The sequence below is a fragment of the Heterodontus francisci genome, chromosome 43 (genome assembly GCF_036365525.1).
Source record: "Heterodontus francisci isolate sHetFra1 chromosome 43, sHetFra1.hap1, whole genome shotgun sequence".
Classification (NCBI taxonomy): domain Eukaryota; kingdom Metazoa; phylum Chordata; class Chondrichthyes; order Heterodontiformes; family Heterodontidae; genus Heterodontus; species Heterodontus francisci.
Window position 1 is genome coordinate 7,849,756 of NC_090413.1, and position 24,772 is coordinate 7,874,527.

Consider the following 24,772-nt stretch of genomic DNA (forward strand, 5'->3'; position numbering starts at 1 on the left):
TACAGACAATTTTTGTAATTCCAGAGCTTAGTTTAACCCCACACACCCTGGCAGGACAAACCAAGCTACTTACCAAAATTGAGCCGAATTTCATTCTCAGGCACCCGCTTTGAAAGCCAGTTATTCAGATAATTTATTAAACAATGCCAATATTTATAACTTATAAATAAAGGTATGAAGGATAAGCCCAGTGGGTGTTGATGGATACATACCATCAGGCTCTGGGCATTTTGAATATTTCAACTTAGAAGGACATGATGCAGAACACCTTTTAACTTAACTGAAGAAAAGCAAACTCTTCCTGAAGCCTACTCTGACTGATAAGATCTGTTCTTGTGGCACACTATTCATCAGTAACTTTGCAATTAACACAAGAGTATGTCAAAATGCTTTGCCCCCTTCAGACAGACCCCAAGACTGTAAATCAAATACGCTGAATTACAGTAAAGGTACAACCTCCATTTTGAGTGTGGAGCTTAACACATTTAAAACTAAGCAAAAACAAGGGAAACTATGAACAAAATATCATTTTTGGCACAGAATTAATTTTAACATTTGCATTGGAATGTTCAAGAAACTACAGAACAAAGGTTGCTGTTGACATGCTTGGAAGCTGTTACTGAGCTGTTTAATCGAGCAGCTGAATAAACATTAAAAAAATGGTATAATACTCTCAATCTCTCTCCCTTCCCATAGCAGCCAACGGTAGTCTCTTTCTACTTGGAGCATTTCACACATTTAAAATAGGCAAAACCTTCAAAATGATTCACACCCAGTTACTTACAACAAAATTCACGAATTAAAAATGGGAACAGGTTGACAGTAGATTAAAACACTGTCCTTTCACGTCTAGCACCTTGACACAAGCACACTGGACTAAATCTTCTGTTTGCTGCAATTTCCTGCAGAACCGAAAATCCAGATACCCCTCAGATGTATATAATAGCTGTATTTCCACAGTTTTGCAATTGCAGCCACAGGACCTATGCCAAGTGTCAACACTTTATCAGTGCTTTATCTATAGAATTGTGCAGATTCCGGCTAAAAGCTACTTTAAAGCATACAGTTTTACACAGAAAACAGCTTGTGGCTTCCTGTTGATTTTTTTCTGTACTTTTGGAACAATGATTGTCAGCACTCTGGGGAGTCCCTGTAAACGCCCCATGAGCTTTGCTTGTAAATAATGAGGTTGTATGGAAACGTTCCCTTCTGTCTGCTGAAGGCACCCACTGCTATAGTTCAAGCGGAACCAGGCAACTGAAACTTGGATGGGGTGGTCAACTGCACCCCACCCTGATCTTTCCAGACACTATGCAGCAGGAGAACCTGGATAGTAATCAGCAGCTGGAAGCTTCCTGTGTTTAACCAACTTGATTAAATTTTTTGATGAAGGAACAGAGATGGTTCATGAGAGCAATGCAGTTGATGTGGTGTACATGGACTTCCAAAAGGCTTTTGATAAAGTGACACACATAATAGGCTTGCCAGCAAAGTTGAAGCCTGTGGAATCAAAGGGACAGTGGCAGCATGGATACAAAATTGTTTGAGTGATGTAAACAGAGTAGCGGTGAAAGGTTGCTTTTCAGACTGAGGGAAGGCATACAGTGGGGGGTTCCCCGGGGATCGGTAATAGGATCACTGCTTTTCCTTTATCTATATTCATGACCTAGACTTTGGTTTACAAGGAAAAATTAAAAAAATTTGCAGATGACAATTTGGAAGTATTGTGATCTGTGAGGAGGACAGCGATAGTCTTCAATAGGACATAAACGGGCTGGTGGAATGGGTGGACACATAGCAGGTGAAATTTAATGCAGAGAAGTGTGAATTGATGAGATACATTTTGGGAGGAAGAATGAAGAGAGGCAGTATAAAATAAAGGATACAATTCTAAAGGAGGTACAGGAACAGAGACCTGCAATATATGTACACAAATTGTTGAAGTGGCAGAACATATGGGATCCTGGGCCTTATGTATCGAGTACAAAAGCAAGGAAGTTAAGATCAACCTCTATAAAACACTTTTGGCCTCAACTGAAGCTTTATGTTAGGAAGGATGTGAAGGTTTTAGAAAGGGTGCAGAAATGAGAATCGTGCCAGGGATGAGGGACTTCAGTTACATGGATAGATTAGTGAAAACCATAGAGATCTAGACAGTAGAGAGAAATTGTTCCCATTAGCAGAAGGGTCGAGAACCAGAGCACACCAATTTAAGGTGATTGGCAAAAGAAACAATGGCGACATGAGGAAAAACTTTTTAGTGTGAGTGGTTAGGATCGGGAAAGCACTGCCTGAGTCTGTGGTGGAGGCAGACAGATTCAGTCGTGACTTTCAAAAGAAAATTGGATGAGCACCTGAAGAGAAAAAATTTCCAGGGCTACAGGGAAAGGGCAGGGTAGTGGGAGTAGCTGAGCTGCACTAGCAAGCTGGCACGGATACAACAAGCCAAATGGCATCCTCCTGTGCTGTAACCATTAAATGATTCTATAACAGGTGAGCAAAATTATTCTGGGCTTTGATTAAAAAAAACTATTTCCACTCGGTGAGAGTCAATGACTAGGGGGTATAAATTTAAAATCAAAAGAAAAAAGGAAGTGGTTAGGAGAATTTATTTTAAATTCAGTGGGTTGTACATATTTGGAATGTCCTAACAGAAATCTGGAAGGAGAATCTCTAAAGGCTTTTAAAATGAAGGAGGATTTTTTTTGATAAATGTAAGAGGACATCTGAATGGAACCTTAAAAGAGCAGCACAGATACGCTGGACCAAATAGCCCGCCTCTAGGGGATTCCCAGGGATCAGTATTGGGACCATTGCTTTTCTTGATCTATACTAATGACCTAAACGTAAACGTGCAGGACACAAATTCAAAATTGGCAGATGACAAAATTTGGAAGTATTGTGAACTGCGAGGAGGATAGCGATAGACTTCAAGAGGACATGGACAGGCTGGTGGATTGGGCGGACATGTAGCAGATAAAATTTAATGCAGAGAAGTGTGAAGGGGGTATATGTGCACAAATCATTGAAGGTGGCAAAGCAGGTTGAGAAAGTGGTTAAAATGGTATACAGGATTGTGAGCTTTACAAGTAGAGGCATAGCATAAAAAAAATAAAGAAGGTTATTAGGCCTCAACAGGAGTATTGCGTCCAATTCTGTGCAGCACAGTTTAGGATGCTAAGGCTTTAGAGAGGGTGCAGAAAAGATTTACGAATATGGTTCCAGGGATGAGGGACTTCAGTTATGAGAATAGATGGCAGAAGCTGGGGCTATTCTCTTTGAAGAAGAGAAAGTTGAGGAGAGATTTGATAGAGGTGTTCAAAACCATGAAGTGTCTGGACAGAGTAGATAGGGAGAAACTGTTCCCGATGGAAGAGTCAAGAACTAGAGCACACTGATTTAAGGTGAATGGCAAAAGAACCAAAGGCAACATGAGGAAAAGGTTTTTTTTTTAAAAAACGCATTGAGTGGGTAAGATCTGAAATGCATTGTCCAACCAGTGGCCGAGAGTGTGGCGCAGGCAGATTCAATTGTGGCTTTCAAAAGGGGATTGGAGCAAAGAATCACATTTCAGCATGCAACATCAACACCAGAGACAAATTAGGAGCTTAAACACTACGGAGAGGGGACCTCCCCATCTCTCTCCCTGTCCACCCATCAAAACAGTATCTTTCCACTAAAATTAAGAATTATATCCTTATATTTCAAACCTCATCAACATGCAGGCAAAGATTAAAACAGGTATGTTACACTGTAGCACTTCTGAAAGTAATACTATAAGAATACAATGTCATGCTAGGCCCCTACCTGCCACGAATGAACCACATTAATTTTGTCATGAACATTGATTTTAAACTGTTACTGGAGTGAAGAAAGGACTTGTTAAATAAATCAGCCTTGGCTGGAAAAGACATTTGCATATTAACAGACAGTGATTGGAAGGACAAAGGACCATTCCCTGACACATTGAACTCACCATGGACCTTGATCACCAGGTATTGTGTGTAAGAGGAGCATTCCAGAGATTGCTAAGGTGATACAATCCAAGACGTGGTCAGATCAGTTACTCACATGACTAACCTGCTTGTCAACCTGTGGTTTTCTGAATTGTACAAACAGTTTGAATTCAAAGACTTTTTGCTCCTAGACTGAGAAGATCGCTCTCCTGTCGGATCCCATCTCTTTCTCACAAGCCTCTGAATTCACTGAAGACACATGAACCCCAAGAGGGAAAAGTCTACTGCAGCGAACAAGGTTTAAGAATACTGGGCCCCAACAAAAAGCAAGATCTACCTACAATCAGAGACTCTACAGAGAGCTCTAAGACCGTAACAAAAACTCCAGATATTACCTCAAACTTTTCCACTTTATTTTTCTTCTGCCCTTTTCTGTCTCTATTTGCATGCATGCATCACATATGCATGCTGGCGTGGGCGTATTGCGTATCCGTAGGCATCAACCGAATTTAAGTTCACGTTTAATAAATTTCAACTTTTCTTCTTTAAACCGAAGAAAGCCTGTTTGTGCTGGTTTCTTTGCCTTATAATTAGAAAGCGATGAACAAGGATTCACCAAGGGGGAGCTAAAAACATACTGTCTTTAAAATTAAACCCTGTTACCATCAGACTAGGTGAAGGTTGAGAGGGACCCCTAGACTACTTTCTCACCGGGTCATAACAAGATAAAAATAGAAGCAGGAGTTAGCCATTCACACCTTCAAGTCTGCTCTGCCATTCATTAAGATCTTCTACTTCAACTTCACCTTTCTGCGCTATCCCAATATCCCTCAATTCCCTTACTATCCAAAAATCTATCCATCTGTCTTAAATATACTCAACAACTGAGCATTCAAAGCTCCCTGGATAGAGAATTCCAAAGATTTACAACCCTTTTGTGAAAATATTTCTCATCCCAGTCCTAAATGGCTGAACCTTTATTCTGAGACTGTGACCCCTCTACACTCTCCAGTCAAGGGAAACCACTTCTCAGCATCTACCTTGTCAAACCTTGTAAGAATGTTATATGTTTCAATGACAGCACCTCTCATTCTTCTAAATTATAGGGAAGATAGACTTAGTCTGCTCAATCTCTCCTCATAGGACAATCTCAGTTGCAGGTGGTGGTGTTCCCATGCATCTGCTGGCCTTGTCCTTCCAGGTGGTAGCGGTCGCAGGTTTGGAAGGTGCTCTCGAAGGAGGCTTGGTGAGTTGCTGCAGTGCATCTCGTAGATGGTGCACACTGCTGCCACTGTGTGCCAGTGGTGGATGTGAATGTTGAAGGTGGTGGATGGGGTGCCAATCAAGCAGGCTGCTTTGTCCTGGATGGTTTCGAGCTTTGAGTGTTGCTGGAGCTGCACCCATCCAGGCAAGTGGAGAGTATTACATCATACTCCTGACTTGTGCCTTGTCGATGGTGGACAGGCATTAGGGAGACAGGAGGCAAGTTACGCTCTGCAGAATTCTTAGCCTCTGACGTGCTCTTGTAGCTACAGCATGTACGTGGCTGGTCCAGTTGTTTCTGGTCAATGGTGACTCCCAGGCAAGAAGACCAAAACTGTCCACAATACTCCAAAGTGCAGTCTCACCAAGGCCCTCTATTTGCAGTAAGACTTCTTTATCCCTTTGTAATAAAGGCTAATATACCATTTGCTTTCCTAACTATTTGCTATATTGCATGTTAACTTCCTGTGATTTAAGTACAAGTATACCCAGGTCCCTCTGAATACCAACATTTTCTAGTCTGACCATTTAAAAATTCTGTATATCAATCCCTTTGATATATATACACACAAGATCCAAGATTGTCAATAAAAGTAGCTCAATTGAAGAACAAATTGAGATGAACTAACACTATAAATACCAGCAGCAGAATCTAAAGATGTCTACTGATTAGCAGGGGAGTTGCATTCCAGAGAGGTGGGCTGTACCTTCATGGTTTTATATATTGCTACTTTTGCAACAGTGTTGAAAAATTCAGTCAACTAAAAAAAAACTGAACAAACATATCAGAGTTAGAGCATGGCTACCTGACCTGAACCAGACGGGACCCGATGACACCGGTCGGGTTCGGGTCGCTCTTCGGGGTCGGACACACTCTTAATGCTAACAGCCTTGCATTACAATTGTGTTAGTGAAAGACTGGAAACCACAGATCTTTTGAAGTGTGCCTCCTACTCTGCTTGGTATTTCAACTTACTGTGTAGTGGGACAACCTGTCTAGGCACAATTCCATAGGTTTCTGTTTAACTAGCGACCAATCACTAACTTCTATGGTAACAATCTTCGGTATGTGGCTCCAATCTTAATGTACTTTTTAAAACAACCTTTCAAGTCCAGTTAGTTTCTGTTGCTTACCTGCACAAGCTTAAAAAGTGAAAAATGGAAGCTCGGTTAATTGATTCAGTTGGGTTGGGCTGGGCGCGGGAAAAAATGTAAGGACTCGGGCCAGATCGGACGTGGCTCTCTCAGGCTTGGGTTGTGTTTCATTTGCAGACCCGAACAGGCCTTTAATCAGAGTATCTTGCTGGAATGGTTTTGACCTGGATAGGACATTTGTTTCTCTCCAATATAAAGCACTGCACTGGACAGGGGCCATACAAGTAAACCAAGGTTAACATGAAACAAAGTCAAACTTTGGGCGAAACATAAAGGTGGAGCAGTGCTCTTTTCCATATGGAAATGGATGGAATGTTTATCAAATAACCACATCCCACTGGTCCCATTATCACACCATCACAACTCTTGGGTGGCCCTGCATTTTCTGCAGATAAAATACATATCATTTACGTATTGCCCTTCACTCCATCCAAAGCTGGCATTCAACATACACCCACACTGACTATACAATTCCTCTTCGCCAGTAGCATACCAAATGGGTCTGGTGGAAAAAAACACAGAACTTTTGATATAAATTTACAGCACAGAAGGAGGTCATTTGGCCCATCATATCCATGCCTGCCAACAAGCTGCCATCCAGCCTAATCCCACTTTCCAGCTGTTTGTAGCCTTCAAGTGCACATCCAAGCATTTTTTTTTAAATGTTATGTGGGGGTTCTACTTCTACCATCCTTTCAGGTAATAATTTCCAGATCTCCATGTGAAAAATGCCCCTCGAATCCCGACTAAATCTCCTACCTCTGATACCACTACTCCGTACCAATTAGCTTTCATTTAGGTCCCGAAACAAGTAGAAAATGAGTAGTTGCCCGAGGATTGGCAGGTAAAATCAGCATGGTCCTTTAATCTCTAGAATAAATCTCGCTCAACAGATAGGATAGGAGGCACATTGCTGGAACAAAATAGAGGGAGCTTTAATACTGTAATAGTCCAAGTAGTAGTGCTCCGCCTTCCTAAGTAACTGATGCAAACACAAGGTCTCAGACATCACCTCAGCAGCACCAACAGTCCTCTCTCTATTCATTATCCATTCCCCTACACCAACAGTCCTCTCTCCATTCATTATCCATTCCCCTGCATCAACAGCCCTCTCCTCCATTCATTATCCATTCCCCAGCCCCCTCCTCCATTCATTATCCATTCCCCAACTCGTCATCCCAAGTTATTAAAAATTCATAAAAGAAGTTTCCTTCAAGATATAGAATTTAGCTGGATTTCAGAATGCAAGATGCTGCAAAATGTGATTTTCCACTTTAAAAAGATGAACTTGGTTCTGGAACATAAGAAATAAGAAATAGGGCCTGAAACAAGCCATAAGGTCCCTCAAGCCTTTTCATTTATTGGTTTAGTTGTGCCAGTAAGAATGTAAATTTTGAGTGGCAAAAAGAAGCTGCACTGATAGTGATAAAATACAAAAGTTAGACAAACTATTGCAGAGTAGCATCATTTACATGGAGCTCAGCAAACATTTGTTTTCAGACTGCATGTTCATCTTATAAAGTACAAATTCATCAGAGAAGCTAAAGTAAGCATAATGAATCTATGTATACCTATACAAGGGGCAGCTTGTTCAATTAAGTTTATCCAGCTTCCTATTACTTTAGTGAAACGTTCCCTTTTCAGTCTGTTACACCCGATCATTGATATGGTTCCACCTTCCCACTATAGGTTACAGTCATATTAAAAAAGGATCGAGAGTCACAACAGGTTAACAAGCACCAGAACAAAATGCAAATATAATTAAAAAGGATACTATAAAAGATAAATGGAAATGCATTGTATGCAATAATGAGGAACCATGAGACAAAACACACCAAGGCCAATAGGTAGCCTGGAAGTTTATCAAGTAGTTACGGATGCTCACTGTCACATTCCCATCTACCTAATTCAAAAAAGATACCAACATAAGATTTGATGCAAGTCAAGCAAACTCGAATTGATCAACTTGACAGACAGACATGGGAAGCAAGTTGGTTTAACCACATACTGAGTAGGATTCAAAAATACAATGGGCACAAGAGAGCAGAATGTTTAGTTCTCAAACATTTTTTGTCCGCGGACCACTTAGGCAGGGCAACAAACCCCAAAGACCACCTATTCAACCCACTTTTGCTTGCCACCACAAAAAAATCAGAATTACTGGAAAGGCACTGCTTTTGATGAAAGACCAATAAGGTGATTTCTGGTTTCAAGCTGGAGAGCTTTAGTCTCATGTCAGGCTCCCATTCAGCCAGTTTATGCTCTGTTTTCAGCCCCACAGGTGCTGAAAATCTGATCTCAGTTATATACAGTTGGGAGTGACAGCAAGTGCTTCAGAGCTGCATCAGTGAGTCTACGATACTCAGACCATACATGGAGCCAAAATAAGTCAAACCTTTATAGTCCAATACCAGCTTCAGTGACCCATATTTTGGACCAGCCCACAAAGTACCTGGAGGACCCTCAGGGACCCAGCACACTTCAAGAACCACTGGTTTAGTTGATGAAAGTCCATTAGAAAAATAAGTATCTATTTTTGTAACTTGTATGTACAGGTTGCAAGAGAAACTTCTTGACAATGAATTGTGATTTTACTTCCAAGGTTATTTGCTAATGCAGAAATTATGCAAACATTCAAGATCAGATTGATAGATAAGTAATTCTCAAACGGGGGTTAGCAAAGACTCTCCAAGGGGTCTGCACAGTTAATTGCAGTTATTAGCTGCACATTTGCCAAACCTGTGACTGCCCATCGCTCCGATGAGCACTTCATCTCATGCAACCATCACAGCACTACCACGGGAATATTTCAAATACGTGCAAACATGCAGCTGATGACTGAAGTGAAAGAAATCAGCCAATCCAAGGAGTGCTTTCTGGTCACATGCAGCCAGTTTAAACATGGTCCCACCCTTTTGCTGTCAGCATGAAGCGCGTCAAGAGAGAAATTTCGCTATGGCAGCTACGAGGAAAATATCTGCTTTGTTTATAGAGTTTTTAAAACTTTAGCTGACAAAAATCTTTGGCCTATTCTGCAGTTATACTGCATTCCGCGAGTTTAAGTTGATGTCTTGCATCTAGGCATCTTAGTGAAATAGCCATCTGCAAACGGAAGAGCTGTTAGCCTTCCCTGGGAGGCTATGACAATCACTGGAGTGGTGTTATTACAAGAGCCAGAAAACCACAGGTAATCATGACACATTGTATGTCACATTGCCAAACCCTTGCTTTGAAGAATGGAACCCAAATAACATGCTGTGGTAAATGCAGCTGTGACAGCTTTCACAATTTTGTAAAGTCCACATGGTATACGGTAAAGGCCTGCTACCTGATCCGAACCAGACAGGACCCGACATGTCAGGTTCGGATCGGGTTGCGCTTCCAGGTCCGGGTCGGGCCAGGTCGGACCCACTATCACAGGTGAGTGGCTCCACTGTTAATTTAATTTTTTGGACTAGAAAGGTGGTTTTGTTAGTTATTTTAAGCTTGTGCAGATAAGCAACAAAGCGAAAAATCGAAGGTAGGTTAACTGATGGTCGGGTTGGGCATGGGGGAAAAAAAAAATGGAAGGACTCGGCCCGGGTCGGGCTCAGATCAGATGTGGTTCCATCGGGCTCGGGTTTTTTTTTTTGCAGACCCAAGCAGGCCTTTAGTAGATGGGCTAGAAAAGTAAAAGCCCATGGGATCCAAAAGGAAGGTGGCAAGTTGGATCCAAACTTGGCTTTTTTTTTATTTGTTCGTGGGATATGGATGTCGCTGGCTAGGCCAGCATTTATTGCCCATCCATAAATGCCCTCCAAGGTGGTGGTGAGCTGCCTCCTTGCAACGCTGCAGTCCTTGGGGTGTAGGTACACCAACAGCATTGCTAAGAATGTGACCCAGCCACAGTGAAGAAACAGCGATATATTTCCAAGTCAGGATGGTGTGTGGTTTGGAGGGGGAACTTGTAGGTGGTGGTGTTCCCATGCATCTGCTGCCGTTGTCCTTCCAGGTGGTAGAGGTCGCGTGTTTGGAAGGTGCTGTCGAAAGAGGCTTGGTGAGTTCTTGCAGTGCATCTTGTAGATGGTACACACTGCTGCCACTGTGCATCAGTGGTAGAGGGAGTCAAGGTTGGCTTTGGAGGATGAGGTGCCAATCAAGCAGGCTGCTTTATCCTGGATAGCGTTGAGCTTGAGTGTTGCTCAGGCTGCAATCATCTAAGCAAGTGGAGAGTATTCCATCACACTCCTGACCTGTGCCTTGTAGATGGTGGACTGGCATTAAGGGAGTCAGGAGGTGAGTTACTCACTGCAGAATTCTTAGCTTCTGACCTGCTCTTGTAGCCACAGTATTTATGTGCCTGGTCCAGTTCAGTTTCTGGTCAATGGTGACCCCCTGCCCCCCAGGATGTTGATAATTTTTAGATTAGATTAGAGATACAGCACTGAAACAGGCCCTTCGGCCCACCGAGTCTGTGCCGAACATCAACCACCCATTTATACTAATCCTACACTAATCCCATATTCCTACCAAACATCCCCACCTGTCCCTATATTTCCCTACCACCTACCTATACTAGTGACAATTTATAATGGCAAATTTACCTATCAACCTGCAAGTCTTTTGGCTTGTGGGAGGAAACCGGAGCACCCGGAGAAAACCCACGCAGACACAGGGAGAACTTGCAAACTCCACACAGGCAGTACCCGGAATCGAACCCAGGTCCCTGGAGCTGTGAGGCTGCAGTGCTAACCACCGCGCCACTGTGCCGCCCTAATGGCTGATTCAACAATGGTAAAGACACTGAATGTCATGGGGAGATGGTTAGATTCTCTTGTTTGAGAGAGTCATTGCCTGGCACCTATATGGTGAAATGTTACTTGCCACTTAGCCCAAGCCTGGATGTTGTCCAGGTGTTGCTGCATCTGGACATGGGCTGCTTCAGTACCTGAGGAGTCACGAATGGTGCTGAACATCGTGCAATCATCAGCGAACATCCCCACTTCTGACCTTATGATGGTCATTGACGAAGCAGCTGAAGTTGGTTGGGCTGAGGGCACTGCACTGAGGAACTCCTGCACTGATGTACTGGGACGGAGATGATTGACCTCCAACAACCACACCATCTTCCTTTGTGCTAGGTATGACTCCAACCAGCGGAGAGTTTTCCCTCAGACTCCCATTGACTCCAGTTTTGCTTGGGTTCCTTGATGTCATACTCGGTCAAATGCTACCTTGATGTCAAGGGCAGTCACTCTCACTCTGGTGTTCAGCTCTTTTGTCCACGTTTGGACCAAGGCTGTAATGAGGTCAGAAACTGAGTGGCCCTGGCGGAACCCAAACTGAGCGTCACTGAGCAGGTTATTGCTAAGCAAGTGCTGTTTGACAGCACTGTCGATGACTCCTTCCATCACTTTACTGACGATCGAGAGTGGACTTATAGGACAAATCCAAACCGAAAATTACTGCCCTGCTTTTTGTGGACAGTACACCTGGGCAATTTTCCACATTGCTGGGTTGATGCCAGTGTTGTTGTTGTACTGGAACAGCTTGGCGAGAGGCATGGCTAGTTCTGGAGCTTAAATCGTCAGTATTAGTACCAGAATGATGTCATGGCCCATAGCCTTTGCAGTATCCAGTGCCTTCAGTCGTTTCTTGATATCACGCAGAGTGAATTGGATTGGCTGAAGACTGGCATCTGTGATGCTGGGTTCGGAAGGCATATGGAATACTTATATTCTATGCCTCCGCTAATAAAGGTAAGAGCATGGAAATTATGATGGAGCTATATAAAACGCTAGTTAGGCCACAGCTGGAGTACTGTGTACAGTTCTGGTCAACACACTATAGGAAGGATGTGATTGCACTGGAGAGGGTGCAGAGGAGATTCACCAGGATGTTGCCTGGGCTGGAGCATTTCAGCTATGAAGAGAGACTGGATAGGTTAGGGTTGTTTTCCTTAGAGCAGAGAAGGCTGAGGGGGGACATGATTGAGGTATACAAAATTATGAGGGGCATTGATAGGTTAGATAGGAAGAAACTTTTTCCCTCAGTGGAGGGTTCAGTAACCAGGGGGCATAGATTTAAGGTTAAGGGCAGGAGGTTTAGAGGGGATTTGAGGGAAAATGTTTTCACCCAGAGGGTTGTTGGAACCTGGAACGCACTGCCTGAAGGGGTGGTAGAGGCAGGAACCTTCACAACATTTAAGAAGTATTTAGATGAGCACTTGAAACGCCATAGCATACAAGGCTACCGGCCAAGTGCTGGAAAATGGGATTAGAATAGTTAGGTACCTGATGGCCGGCACGGACACGATGGGCCGAAGGGCCTGTTTCTGTGCTGTATAACTCTGCCTCTATGCCTCAGGAGGCCGCCGAGTTGGATCATCAACTCAGCTGGCTGAAGATGGATGCAAATGCTTCAGCCTGGTCTTTTACACTAATGTGCTGGGCTCCCCCATCATTGAGAATGGGGATATTTATGGAGCCTCCTCCTTCTCCTCATTAGTTGTTTAATTCTCCACCACCATTCACAACTGGATATGGCAGGACTGCAGAGCTTAGATCTGACCCATTGGCTGTGGGATCACTTAGCCCTGTCTATGACATGCTGCTTAATCTGTTTGGCATGCAAGTAATCCTGTGTTGTAGCTTCACCAGGCTGACTCCTCATTTTTAGGGATGCCTGGTGCTGCTCCTGGCATGACCTCCTGAACCAGTGCTGTCCCCCAACTTGAGGGTAATGGTATAGTGGGTAATATGCTGGGCCATGAGGTTACAGATTGTGGTTGAATACAATTCTGCTGCTGCTGATGGCCCACAGTGCCTCATAGATGTCCAGTTTTGAGTTGCTAGATCTGTTCAAAACCTATCCCATTTAGCACAGTGGTAGTGCAACACAACACGATGGTGGGTATCCACAATGTAAAGACGGGACCTCGACTGCACAAAGACTGTACAGTGATCACTCCTACCCATACTGTCATGGACAGATGCATCTGAGACAGGTAGATTGGTGAGGATAAGGTCAAGTAGGTTTTTCCCCTCTTGTTGGTTCTGTCTCCATCTGCCACAGACACAGTCCTTTAGGAATCAGCAAGCTCTGTCAGTTGTGGAGCTACTGAGCAACTCTTGGTGATGGACATTGAAGACCTCCACCCAGAGCACATTCGGTGTTCTTGCTACCCTCAGTGCTTCTTCCAATTCCAACATGGAGAAGCACTGATCCGTCAGTCAAGGGGGGGGAGGAGGGGGGGGCGCGGGGGGGCAGTAGGTGTAATCAGCAGGTTTCCTTGCCCATGTTTGACCTGATGCCATGAGACTTCATGCAGTCTCAAGTCGATGTTAACGACTCCCAGGGCCACTCCCTGTATATCACTGTGCCACCACTTCCTGTGGGTCTGTCCTGCTGGTGGGACAGGACATAACCAGGGATGGTGATGTCCAGGACATTGTCTATAAGGTATGATTCCATGAGCATGACTTTGTCAGGCTGTTGCTTGACTAGTCTGTAGGACAGCCTCCCAATTTTGGCACGAGCCCCCAGATGTTCATAAGGAGAACTTTGCAGGGTCGACAGGGCTGTGTTTGCCATTGTCGTTTCCAGTGCCTAGGATGATGCCGGGTGGTCTGTCCAGCTTCATTTCTTCAACTTTGTAGCGGTTTGATACAACTGAGTGGCTTACAAGGCCATTTCAGAGGGCATTTAAGAGTCAACCACATTGCTGTTGGGCTGGAGTCACATGTAGGCCAGGCAAGGATGGGTTTTTAACAATCGACAATGGTTTCCTGGTCACCATTAGACTAGCATTTTTTTTTTAAATTCCAGATTTATTAATTGAATTCAAATCTCACCATCTGCTGTGGTGATTCAAGCCCATGATCCCAAAGCATTAGCCTGGACTTGAGATTACTAGTCCAGTGATTCAGTAGCAGGAAGCAAAGAGTAATGGCCGAGAGGTGCTTTTGTGACTAGAAGGCTATTTCCAGTGGGGTTCTGCAGGACTCTAGTACTAGGTGCTTTGCCTTTTATGTAATATAGCAACTATTTAGACATAAATGTAGAGAGCATGATTAAGAAATTTGCAGATTATACAAAAATTGTGTGTGCTCGATAGTGAAGAAGAAAGCTGTAGACTGCAGGAAGATATCAGTGGACTGGTCAGGTAGATAGGAAAATGGCAAATGGAATTCAATCCAGAGAAGTGCGAGGTGATGCATTTAGAGAAGGCTATGCAAAAATGGTAGAACAGAGAAGTATACAGGAACAGAGGGGCCTTGGCACGCACGTCCACAGACCCCTGAAGGCAGCAAGGCAGGTAGATAAGTTAGTTAAGGCAACGTACCAGATACTTTTCTTTATTAGCCGAGACATAGAGCATAAGAGCAGGGTAGTTATGTTACAAGTGTATAAAGTACTAGTTAGGCCACAGCTGACGTACTGTGTGCAGTTCTGGTCACTGCATTACAGGAAGGCTGTGATCAAACTAGAGAGGGTGGAGGAAATTTATGAGCTGTTGTCAGGACTAGAGAATTTTAGCTGTGAGGAAAGACTGGATAGACTGGAATTGTTTTCTTTGGAACAAAATAGGCTGATGGGAGATTTAATTGAGGTTTATAAAATTATGAAGGGCCTAGAGGGGATAGAAAGGACTTATTTCCCTTAGAGAGATCAATAGCCAGGGATCACTAATCTCAAGTAACTGGTAGAAGGAAGTGGAGGATAAATCTCTTTACCTAGAGGATGGTGGGTGTCTGGAACTCGCTGCCTAAAAAAGGTAGTAGAGGCAGAAAACCTCATCATATCATATGCACTTGAAGTGCTGTAACCTACAGGGCTACAGACCGAGAGCGGAATTAGGCTGGAGATCTCTTTCTCGGCTGGCACAGACACAATGGGCCAAATGGCCTCCTTCTGTGATGTAAATTTTCTATGCTCCAAGTCCAGATCCACACTTGTTTGCAAAGTTGTGTTCAGATGTTTGCGCAGGACATGAAAAACTGTTTCACATTGAAGTACATTGGCTATCTTGTGGCAGAGTCCTGACAGAGTTTTTGAGCTTTGTAAAGAACTGCTGGCTTTTCTTTCTGTGCACAATCCTACACTAGTTAAAAACTGCTCTGACCAATTATGCATCATGAAACTTGCATAATTTGCTGACATTTTTAATTCGTTCAATATGCTGACTCTGTCAATGCAAGAGGATGTTACAACCATACTCGAAGTGAGTGACAAAACTGCAACATTTAGGAAGAAATTTCAAGATTTGGAAAACGAGACTGATCAGAGTTTCAGATATGTTCCCGCTACTGACTGGGTTTCTGAATGGAAACATAATGACGGTCGAGAGTGTGAAAGAAAGGATCATTGCTCATCTTGCAATGTTAGCAGAGTACCTCTGTATTTAGTTTGAAAATATAAAGATAAGTATGAGTGGGCTTGGGATCCATTTTCAACATTTGCTACATCATGTGGCCCGCCCAAGTGGAAATAACAGAAAAGGAGCTGCTCACTGAGAATTAGGTTTCAGGAACAAACACCTTCCCAGTTTTGGGCATTTGCTGCTGCAGAGTACCCAGAATTGGTACTCATACAACAACATACATTAGCAAAATATCATTTTCTGCTAATGACAGCAAAGATGACAAAGCACAGGTCCCAACGGCAAGTGGAGAATGATTTGCAAGAATGATCAAACATCACACCAAGGATAGACAGATTCTGCAGTGAGATGCAGGTACACCCACTTCAGACATCTGTGCGTAAATATTGGTTTTCTTGAAACCATTATTAAAACACTTGACATGCAACACTTTCATTTTATGGGTACAAAATAGTGTAATTTAAATGGCGGCGGGGGGGCATGTCCATGATTACTAATTCATTTGAAAAGGAGTCCTTCAAACTAAAAGTTTGAGAACCACTGGGATAGCTGGATGAAGGAAAAGGGGTTGAATGAACATGGGTAAATGTGATCAGAACTATTTCTTACTGGAGGGTGAAAGACATCATGGACTGGTGAGCTGCCAAGGTATTGTTATGTGTATATTTGAGATATCTTGTATGAGTATATCACTGGAACGAATGCATTGACCAATCACACTTTAACAGAGCACTGGTCCATGACAAACTCCAAGATTGACTGAAAATGTGTTGGGCTCACAAACATACCTTGAACATCGACCTGGACAGAATGTTTTTGAAAGTGACAGCAGAAAGAAAGATGACTCTTGCTAGGCCCCTAATGATAGGTTTAAAATTAGAATATTTCAAACAGTTGCTTTTCTAGAGGAACTGAGATAGATCAGTCAACAAGTTTGGCAAATGAGATGACAGATGCAGACAGCTGGCTGCTTGATTGCTTGTCAAAAGTACAGATAGATGGCATGACAGTAATAAATGGTTAGTGAAACAGGCAGGCAGCTGGAGAACAAGCAGATAAACGAGAATATAAAAGGACACAGACAAAATAAACTAGCTCAGAGCTTCTTGTGGGGCTTTTAATAAGTCTGGGGCAATAAATTGGTTTCAAGGATCCACAGCAAACACAGAACAGTGAGATCTATAAATTTACTTTGTAAAGGGATAAAGGGAAGCAGAATATAACAGGGATAACCTTTGGACAGGGTCAGATGAAAAAGGGGTAAAACATGAACACGGAGCTCCCTTTTGCCAGAGAAGGGGCTAGATTCTAATCTAGAATAAAACAGAGGTTTTTACATTTAAAACTGTCACACTGAACTCACAATCAGGCTGTGACACAGACAAAAGTTGCACCAAGCAGATTCTATTGGGGCTGGCAAATACATCAGTGAACAAATTTAAAGCAGACTGGAAGAGGACAGGGGATAAACATGGAGCATGAAAGAGAAAAATGAACCAGTTCAAATGAAACAATTAGAATTCAAAAGCTAGTTAGACATCTTATCCACAGAATGAGCAGAAAGAAAGATGTTTCTACTCCAAGATACTACATCAGGTTACACTGGTAACACCCCTAGATACCCTCAGTCACTATCTGGATGTCATACTGTGAAGTTAAAGCAATAGGTCCCAGTCGCTGTCTGGGTATCCCATACTGTGAGGTTACAGCGATACCCTTAGACGCTGTCTGGATATCTCACTGAGCGGTTACAGCGTTAACCCCCCCAGTCTCCATCTGGGTATCCCATACTGTGAGGTTACAGCGATACCCTCAGCTGCTGTTCCTCGAGCCTGTCCCACCATTCAATTGCTTCATGGTTGATCTGTCTCTCAACTCCATTGATCTGCCTATCCCTTGATATCCTTACCCAATAAAAAAATCTGTGCCCCCAGTCTTGAAAATTTCAATTTCACTGTCTAGATATCTCGTACTGAGCTCAGAGGACTGTTTACACTCTGCACTTACTTAGTGCTAATTACATGCTGAGCTGGTCCTGAATCTCTCCAAGGATGTAATTTTGACAGCTGATGTCTACAAGTTACACAAGTGAGAAATATAGGGATATACTGCTAAAGAAACAGTTTTCTAAACCTGTACACTGGTGTAGGACAGTATAGGGTTCTGAAGAAAGGTCACAGATCTTAAACTATTAGTCTTTCTCCACAGATGCTGCCCCTGAAGTATTTCCAGCATTTTATGTTTTTATTTCAGATTTTCAGCATCCATAGTATTTTTCTTTTGTGTTGTTATAGTACAAGGAGAGGAGAGTATTAGGCTTGTGTAGTATGTACTGATCAGTCAGCAACATCAGGCATTTAGTGAAAGATACCAAAAGGCTCCCTCTCCATTGATGAAGACGCAGCATTTTTTCTTTTCTGTGTTCAAGGGACAAGTGACCCACTGATAGGACGATGTAACCAGCAAAATCACAGTGATAACACCTGTAAAACACACATGTGGGGACACAGCTGGCCTTTATTATACTTCCACTTGCAATGAAGCTCAAAATCCCATCATCTCAGTAAAGGATGGGCCCATAGTGAGCATTATTGAAGGCTAATGAATATTTTAATCATTTCTTAAGCATGTCTCAGACAGGCATGTACATACACTGACTGTAAAATTACTGATGTTATGTACTGCCCTATCTTCTGCTCCATATATTTTAAGACTGGGTAGTATATAATACCCAAGCATCACACATCCCTTCACAAGTGAGGCCAGGGATACATTGCACACACAATAAATAAATAACTCACAAACTGGCAATGCTTGCCATCTTTAATAGGCTATTGCTGAAAGCAGCAATTCCCCATCACATTTCAGTAAAATTGAGGTTTTTAGAACGTATAAATCAATACCCACATAATACATTACAAGCAGGAAATACAGTGCAGAAGCAGCTTGTACCTGAGAGTGTGTCTCAGCAAGACATTTATTTTACAACCTTTTTTTCAAAAAAGGAGTCAGATATTTTTCCTGAAATATGGTTATATTTTAACCAACTCATTCACATGCAAGATCAATAAAGGCTGCAGACAGTTTGGCATGTTTCTATCTGGTCATTCATGCTGCAAGTGGCATTTCTACAAGCAGTGAAAGGTTAGGCTGGTAAACGGAGGCAGGTACAAGTTTTGAATTTCTGGTAGATAAAAACTCGCCTCAGTTAAAACCCAAGCATGCAAGTGCCCTTTCAACAAATGGCTATTCCACCTAGTCAGGGATCCGGGCAGGCCTGGACTGATCAGGAAATACAAGTCCACGGCAGCTGGTGGCATTTAAAATAAATTAAATATGGATTGAATAAAATCTAGTCTCAGTAACGATCACCATGAAATTACCGAATTGTCACTCATGCCCTTGGGGTAAGGAAATCTGCCATCCTTATCCAGTTTGGTTTACACGTGACTCCAGTCCTTTAACAATTTGGTTGATTCTTAACTGCCCTAGCAAGCCACTCCATTACATCAAACTAGTACAAAAATGTCAAAGAAAAATAAAATCAGGCGGATCGCCTATCATTGACCTCGGCACCAAATAAAACAAAGGCACACCCTGCACAGTCGACCCTTCAAAAACCTCCTTACTAACAACTGGGAACTTGTGCCAAAATTGGGAAAGCTTTCCCACAGACTAGTCAAGTAACAGACTGAAAGTCATACTCACCGAATCATACCTTACAGCCAATGTCCCAGACACCTCAATCACCATCCCCGGTTATGTCTTGTCCCACCGACAGGACAGACTCACCAGAGGTGGCAGCACAGTGGTACACAGTCAGGAGGGAGTGGCCCTGAGCATCCTCAACATTGACTCTGGCCTCCATGAAGTCTCATGGCATCAGGTCAAACATTGGCAAGGAAACCTCCTGCTGATTACCACCTACTGCCTCCCCTCAGCTGATGAAACCAGTACTCCATGTTGAGCACTATTTGGAAGAAACACTGAGGGCAGCAAGGGCACAAAATGTACTCTGGGTGAGAGACTGCAATGCCCACCTCTAAGAGTGGCTCAGTGGTACCACTACTGACTGAGCTAGACAAGTCTGAAGGACATATCTGCCAGACTAAGCCTGGCATTCCGCAGGGCTCAGTACTGGGTCCCCTGCTTTCTGTGGTATATATTAACGATTTGGACGTAAATGTAAATGATTCCATAAATGTTGGAAGATGGGATTAGAATTTCGGCCGCATAGACATGATGGGCCAAGCAGCCTATTCCTGTGCCTTAAGCTTTCTATGATTCATTCTTTCTACCGTAGGTGGCATAATCAAGAAGTTTGCAGACGACACAAAGATTGGCCATGTGGTTGATAGCGAGGAGGATAGCTGTCGGAAGATAGTGATGGTCTGGTCAGATGGGCAGAAAAGTGACAAATGGAATTCAACCTGGAGAGGTGCGAGGTCTTGCATTTGGCAAGGTCAAACAAGACAAAGGAATACATGATTAATGGGAAAATAGAGAAGTATAGAAGAACTGAGGGACCTTGGAGTGAATGTCCACAGATCCCTAAAGGTAGCAGGACAGGTCTATAATGTAGTTAAAAAGGCATATGGAATCCTTTCCTTTATTAGTTGGGATATAGAATACAAGAGCAGGGAGGTTATACTGAAACTGTATAACTCATTGGTTAGGGTCACAACTTGAGTACTTTGTTTGCAGTTTTGGTCACCTCATTACAGAAAGTATATAATTGCACAAGAGAGGGTACAGAGGAGATTTACGAGGATGTTGCCAGGACTGGAAAAATGCAGCTCTGAGGAAAGACTGGATAGGCTAGGGTTGTTCTCCATGGAATAGAGAAGGCTGAAAGGAGATCTGATTGAAATGTGCAAAATTTTGAGGAGCCTGGATAGAGTGGAGGTGAAGGGTCTATTCACCTTAGCAGAGAGGTCAGTGATGAGGGGCATAGATTTAAAGTGACTGACAGAAAAATTAGAGGGGAGATGAGGAGAAACTTTTTCACCCAGAGGGTCCTGGGGCTCTGGAACTCACTGCCTGAAAGGGTAGTTGAGGCAGAAACCCTCAACTCATTCAAAAGGAGTCTGGATATGCACCTCAAGTGCCGTAATCTACAGGGCTATGGACCAAATGCTGGAAGGTGGGATTAGAATAGGTGGATCGTTTTTCAGCTGGCACAGACACGACAGACCAAGTGGCCTCTTTCTGTGCCTTAAACTTTCTATGATTCTCTGACAGGTGGTGACAGAACCAAGAGGGAAAAACCTACTTGACCTCATCCTTACCAATCCACCTGTCGTAGATACATTTATCCATGTTCTTCTTCTTCTTTGGCCTCCATGTCTTGAGAGACAATGGGTAAACACCTAGAGGTCAGTGGTTTGTGAAGCAGCGCCTGGAGTGGCTATCCATGTCAGTAGAAGTGATAATCGCACAGTCCTTGCGAAGACTATGGCCCATCCTCAGGGAGGACACTGCCATTGTGTTGTGCTGCACAACCACTGTGCTAAATGGGATAGATTCAGAACAGATATAGCAGTTCAAAACTGGACATCCATGAGGTGCTGTGGACCAACAGTAGAGCTGTATTTCACCACAACCTGTAAACACATGGCCCGGAAGTCTGTGCTCATGTGCAAGACCTAGACAACATTCAGGCTTGGGCTGATAAGTGGCAAGTAACATTCATGTCACACAAGTGCCAGGGAATGACCATCACCAACAGTAGAGACTAATCACCTCCTCTTGACATTCAGTGGCATTGCCAATATTGAATCGCCACCATCAACATCCTAATGGTCACCATTCACCAGACACTTAACTAGACCAGCCACATGAATACTATGGCAGGTCAGAGACTGGGTATTCTGCAGTGAGTAACTACCTCCTGACCCCCAAAGTCTGTCCACCATTTACAAGGCACAATCAAGAGTGTGATGGAATACCCATCACTTGCCTGGATGAGTACAGCTCCAACAATGCTCAAGGAGCCTGACCCCATGCAACACAAAGCAGCCTACTTGACAGGCAACTCATCCACACCGGTGCAAGATGCACTACAGCAACTTGCCAAGACTCCTTCATCAGTGCTTCCCAAAGTCATGACCTTTTCCACCTAGAAGGACAAGGGCACAAAGCGCGTGGGAACACCACACTTCACAAGAACCTCATTGATTATAAAATACTTTAGGACGTCCTAAGGTCAGCAAGTTCCCCTCCAAACCACACCATCCTGACTTGGAACTATATCACTGTCACTGGGTCAAGATCCTGGAACTCCCTCCCTAACAGCACTGTGAGTGTACCTACACCACACGCACTGGCAGCAGTTCAAGGCGGCGATTCAACACCAGCTTCTCAAGGGTAATTAGGATGGGGAAATAAATGCGGGCCTCGTCAGCAACATCCATATCCCATAAACAAAAAAAACAACTTGTGGCATAGGCTGCAATTGCAATTGTGACATCAGCTTACATTAATGACAAGGGAGAAATTTGTATTTCTTCAAGGATTCTATATTTTAAACCATTAAAATTTCAACAAGGAATCAAATTAACTGCCAAAATTAAACAGTTTTAAAATGTTAACCAGGAATCCAATTAACTGAAAATTTAAACAGTTTTCAGTCAGTAATTTATGTTGGGGATTAACTTTATCCCAGCCTTTGTCAATTGAGAACTCCCTAGATGGCAGCCATGAAAAATATGTTTGAAATTTGTTTTTACTAGAAGGGACATAGAGCTGGTGTCCTGTTCATCGGTCTGTAGTGATGTATAACCATCTTTAGAATCTCACTCTAATTATTAAATGTTATCCATCTCAGTCAAAGTTCAATCTGTATTAATTTAAAGTTGGAACAATTGAGGGACACTTCCTTCAAAGGCAGCTCACATTTTAGAAACATGATACACTGACAGGGCAGCCCAGAGTGAAATAGGTCATCAATATTTTTTTAAACTATCACTTTTTACCTACTTCTAATTTTAGACAGTTAATCAGCTGAATTATCACTAAGAGATTTGCATTTCATAGTGCCTTTCAAGACCTGAGGACATCCTAAAGGATTTTACAGCCAATGAGATACTAATGCAGTGTATTGCTGTAGCAATCTAGGTAGTTATAAATCCAGCGCTCTCAACACTGGCACGCTTCAGTAACTCTTCCAGTCAATATGTCTTCACTCAACCATCCCAATAAAAAAATACAAAGATAATCAAGAGAAAAGACAGGAAAAATAGCACCCTTCATGACTTCAGGATGTCCCAAAGCTGCCTATGAAGTGGAGTTACTGTTGTAATATAGGAAAGTGGAACAGCCAACACTCAGCAAGGTTCCAAAAACAGCAATGAGATAAATGACCAGATAATCAATCAGTTTTGGTGATACTGGCCAGAATGACTCTGCCCACGAAGACCTCCACCAATGCATTTAATGTCCTTGTTGATGAACTGAAATTATGTGAACAGTATGGAGAAAGCAGCCCTGCCCCCATCCTTCCAAACAACTCAGGTAAAATTTAATTTCCTCACCTCAACCCAGATTAAAAAGAACAGGTAAAACAGTGACTCAAACTCAGGTCTTTTGGGATAGTAGCTCCTGTGCAAGAAAGAACTGAACAGTGACAATGGAATTCTAAAAATAGGCTTGCACCATCCCAGAGGCACTTCACTTAAATCGATTTCCTTCCAGCCAGGTTTTAAGGAGGGAGATATGGAAACTGTTATTGACTCCATCTAAATATCCATACACTAGTGACTAGAGGCAGGGTATCATGCTGTTGCCCTCAGCAGCTGACTGAACTAAGTGGTGCAAAATAACAGACAAGGATTGTCTCTCTATTTTATCACATTTGAGGTAACCCAGAAAGCAAGAATCATTGATCTGTAAGAACATAAACAGTAGCAGGCATGTTCCTGTGAAAATGAGGGATAGAAATGGCAAGATTAGGGAACCATGGATGACAGGTGAAATTGTGAAACTAGCTAAGAGGAAAAAGGAAGCATACATAAGGTCTAGGCGGCTGAAGAAAGACGAAGCTTTGGAAGAATATCGGGAATGTAGGACCAATCTGAAACGAGGAATTAAGAGGGCTAAAAGGGGTCATGAAATATCTTTAGCAAACAGGGTTAAGGAAAATCCCAAAGCCTTTTATTCATATATAAGGAGCAAGAGGGTAACTAGAGAAAGGATTGGCCCACTCAAGGACAAAGGAGGAAAATTATGCGTGGAGTCAGAGAAAATGGGTGAGATTCTAAACGAGTGCTTTGCATCGGTATCCACCGAGGAGAGGGACATGACGGATGTTGAGGTTAGAGATAGATGTTTGATTACTCTAGGTCAAGTCGGCATAAGGAGGGAGGAAGTGTTGGGTATTCTAAAAGGCAGTAAGGTGGACAAGTCCCCAGGTCCGGATGGGATCTATCCTAGGTTACTGAGGGAAGTGAGAGAGGAAATAGCTGGGGCCTTAACAGATATCTTTGCAGCATCCTTAAATACGGGTGAGGTCCCGGAGGACTGGAGAATTGCTAGTGTTGTCCCCTTGTTTAAGAACAGTAGCAGGGATAATCCAGGTAATTATAGACCGGTGAGCCTGACATCAGTGGTAGGGAAGCTGCTGGAGAAGATACTGAGGGATAGGATCTATTCCCATTTGCAAGAAAATGGGCTCATCAGTGATAGGCAACATGGTTTTGTGCAGGGAAGGTCATGTCTGACCAACTTAATAGAATTCTTTGAGGAAGTGACAAAGTTGATTGATGAGGGAAGGGCTGCAGATGTCATATACATGGACTTCAGTAAGGCGTTTGATAAGGTTCCCCATGGTAGGCTGATGGAGAAAGTGAAGTCGCATGGGGTCCAGGGTGTACTAGCTAGATGGATAAAGAACTGGCTGGGCAACTGGAGAGAGAGTAGAAGTGGCAGGGAGTTTCTCAAAATGGAGACATGTGACCAGTGGTGTTCCACAGGGATCCGTGCTGGGACCACTGTTGTTTGTGATATACATAAATGATTTGGAGGAAAGTATAGGTGGTCT

At 43.1% G+C, this 24,772-nt stretch overlaps 1 protein-coding gene across 11 annotated transcripts in view; it reads right to left on the reverse strand.

Annotated features, from left to right (window-relative positions):
- Positions 1-24,772, reverse strand: part of LOC137355582 (EVI5-like protein) — a 335,643-nt gene that overhangs the window by 291,597 nt on the left and 19,274 nt on the right. For 2 of the 11 annotated variants that reach the window (XM_068020851.1, XM_068020849.1), the window contains exon 1: positions 785-999. The exons of the other annotated variants lie outside the window; for them this stretch is intronic. The gene's annotated coding sequence lies outside the window, so the exon portion shown is untranslated. Of the gene's footprint in view, positions 1-784; positions 1,000-24,772 lie in introns of those variants that run through there. 11 annotated transcript variants of the gene reach the window in all.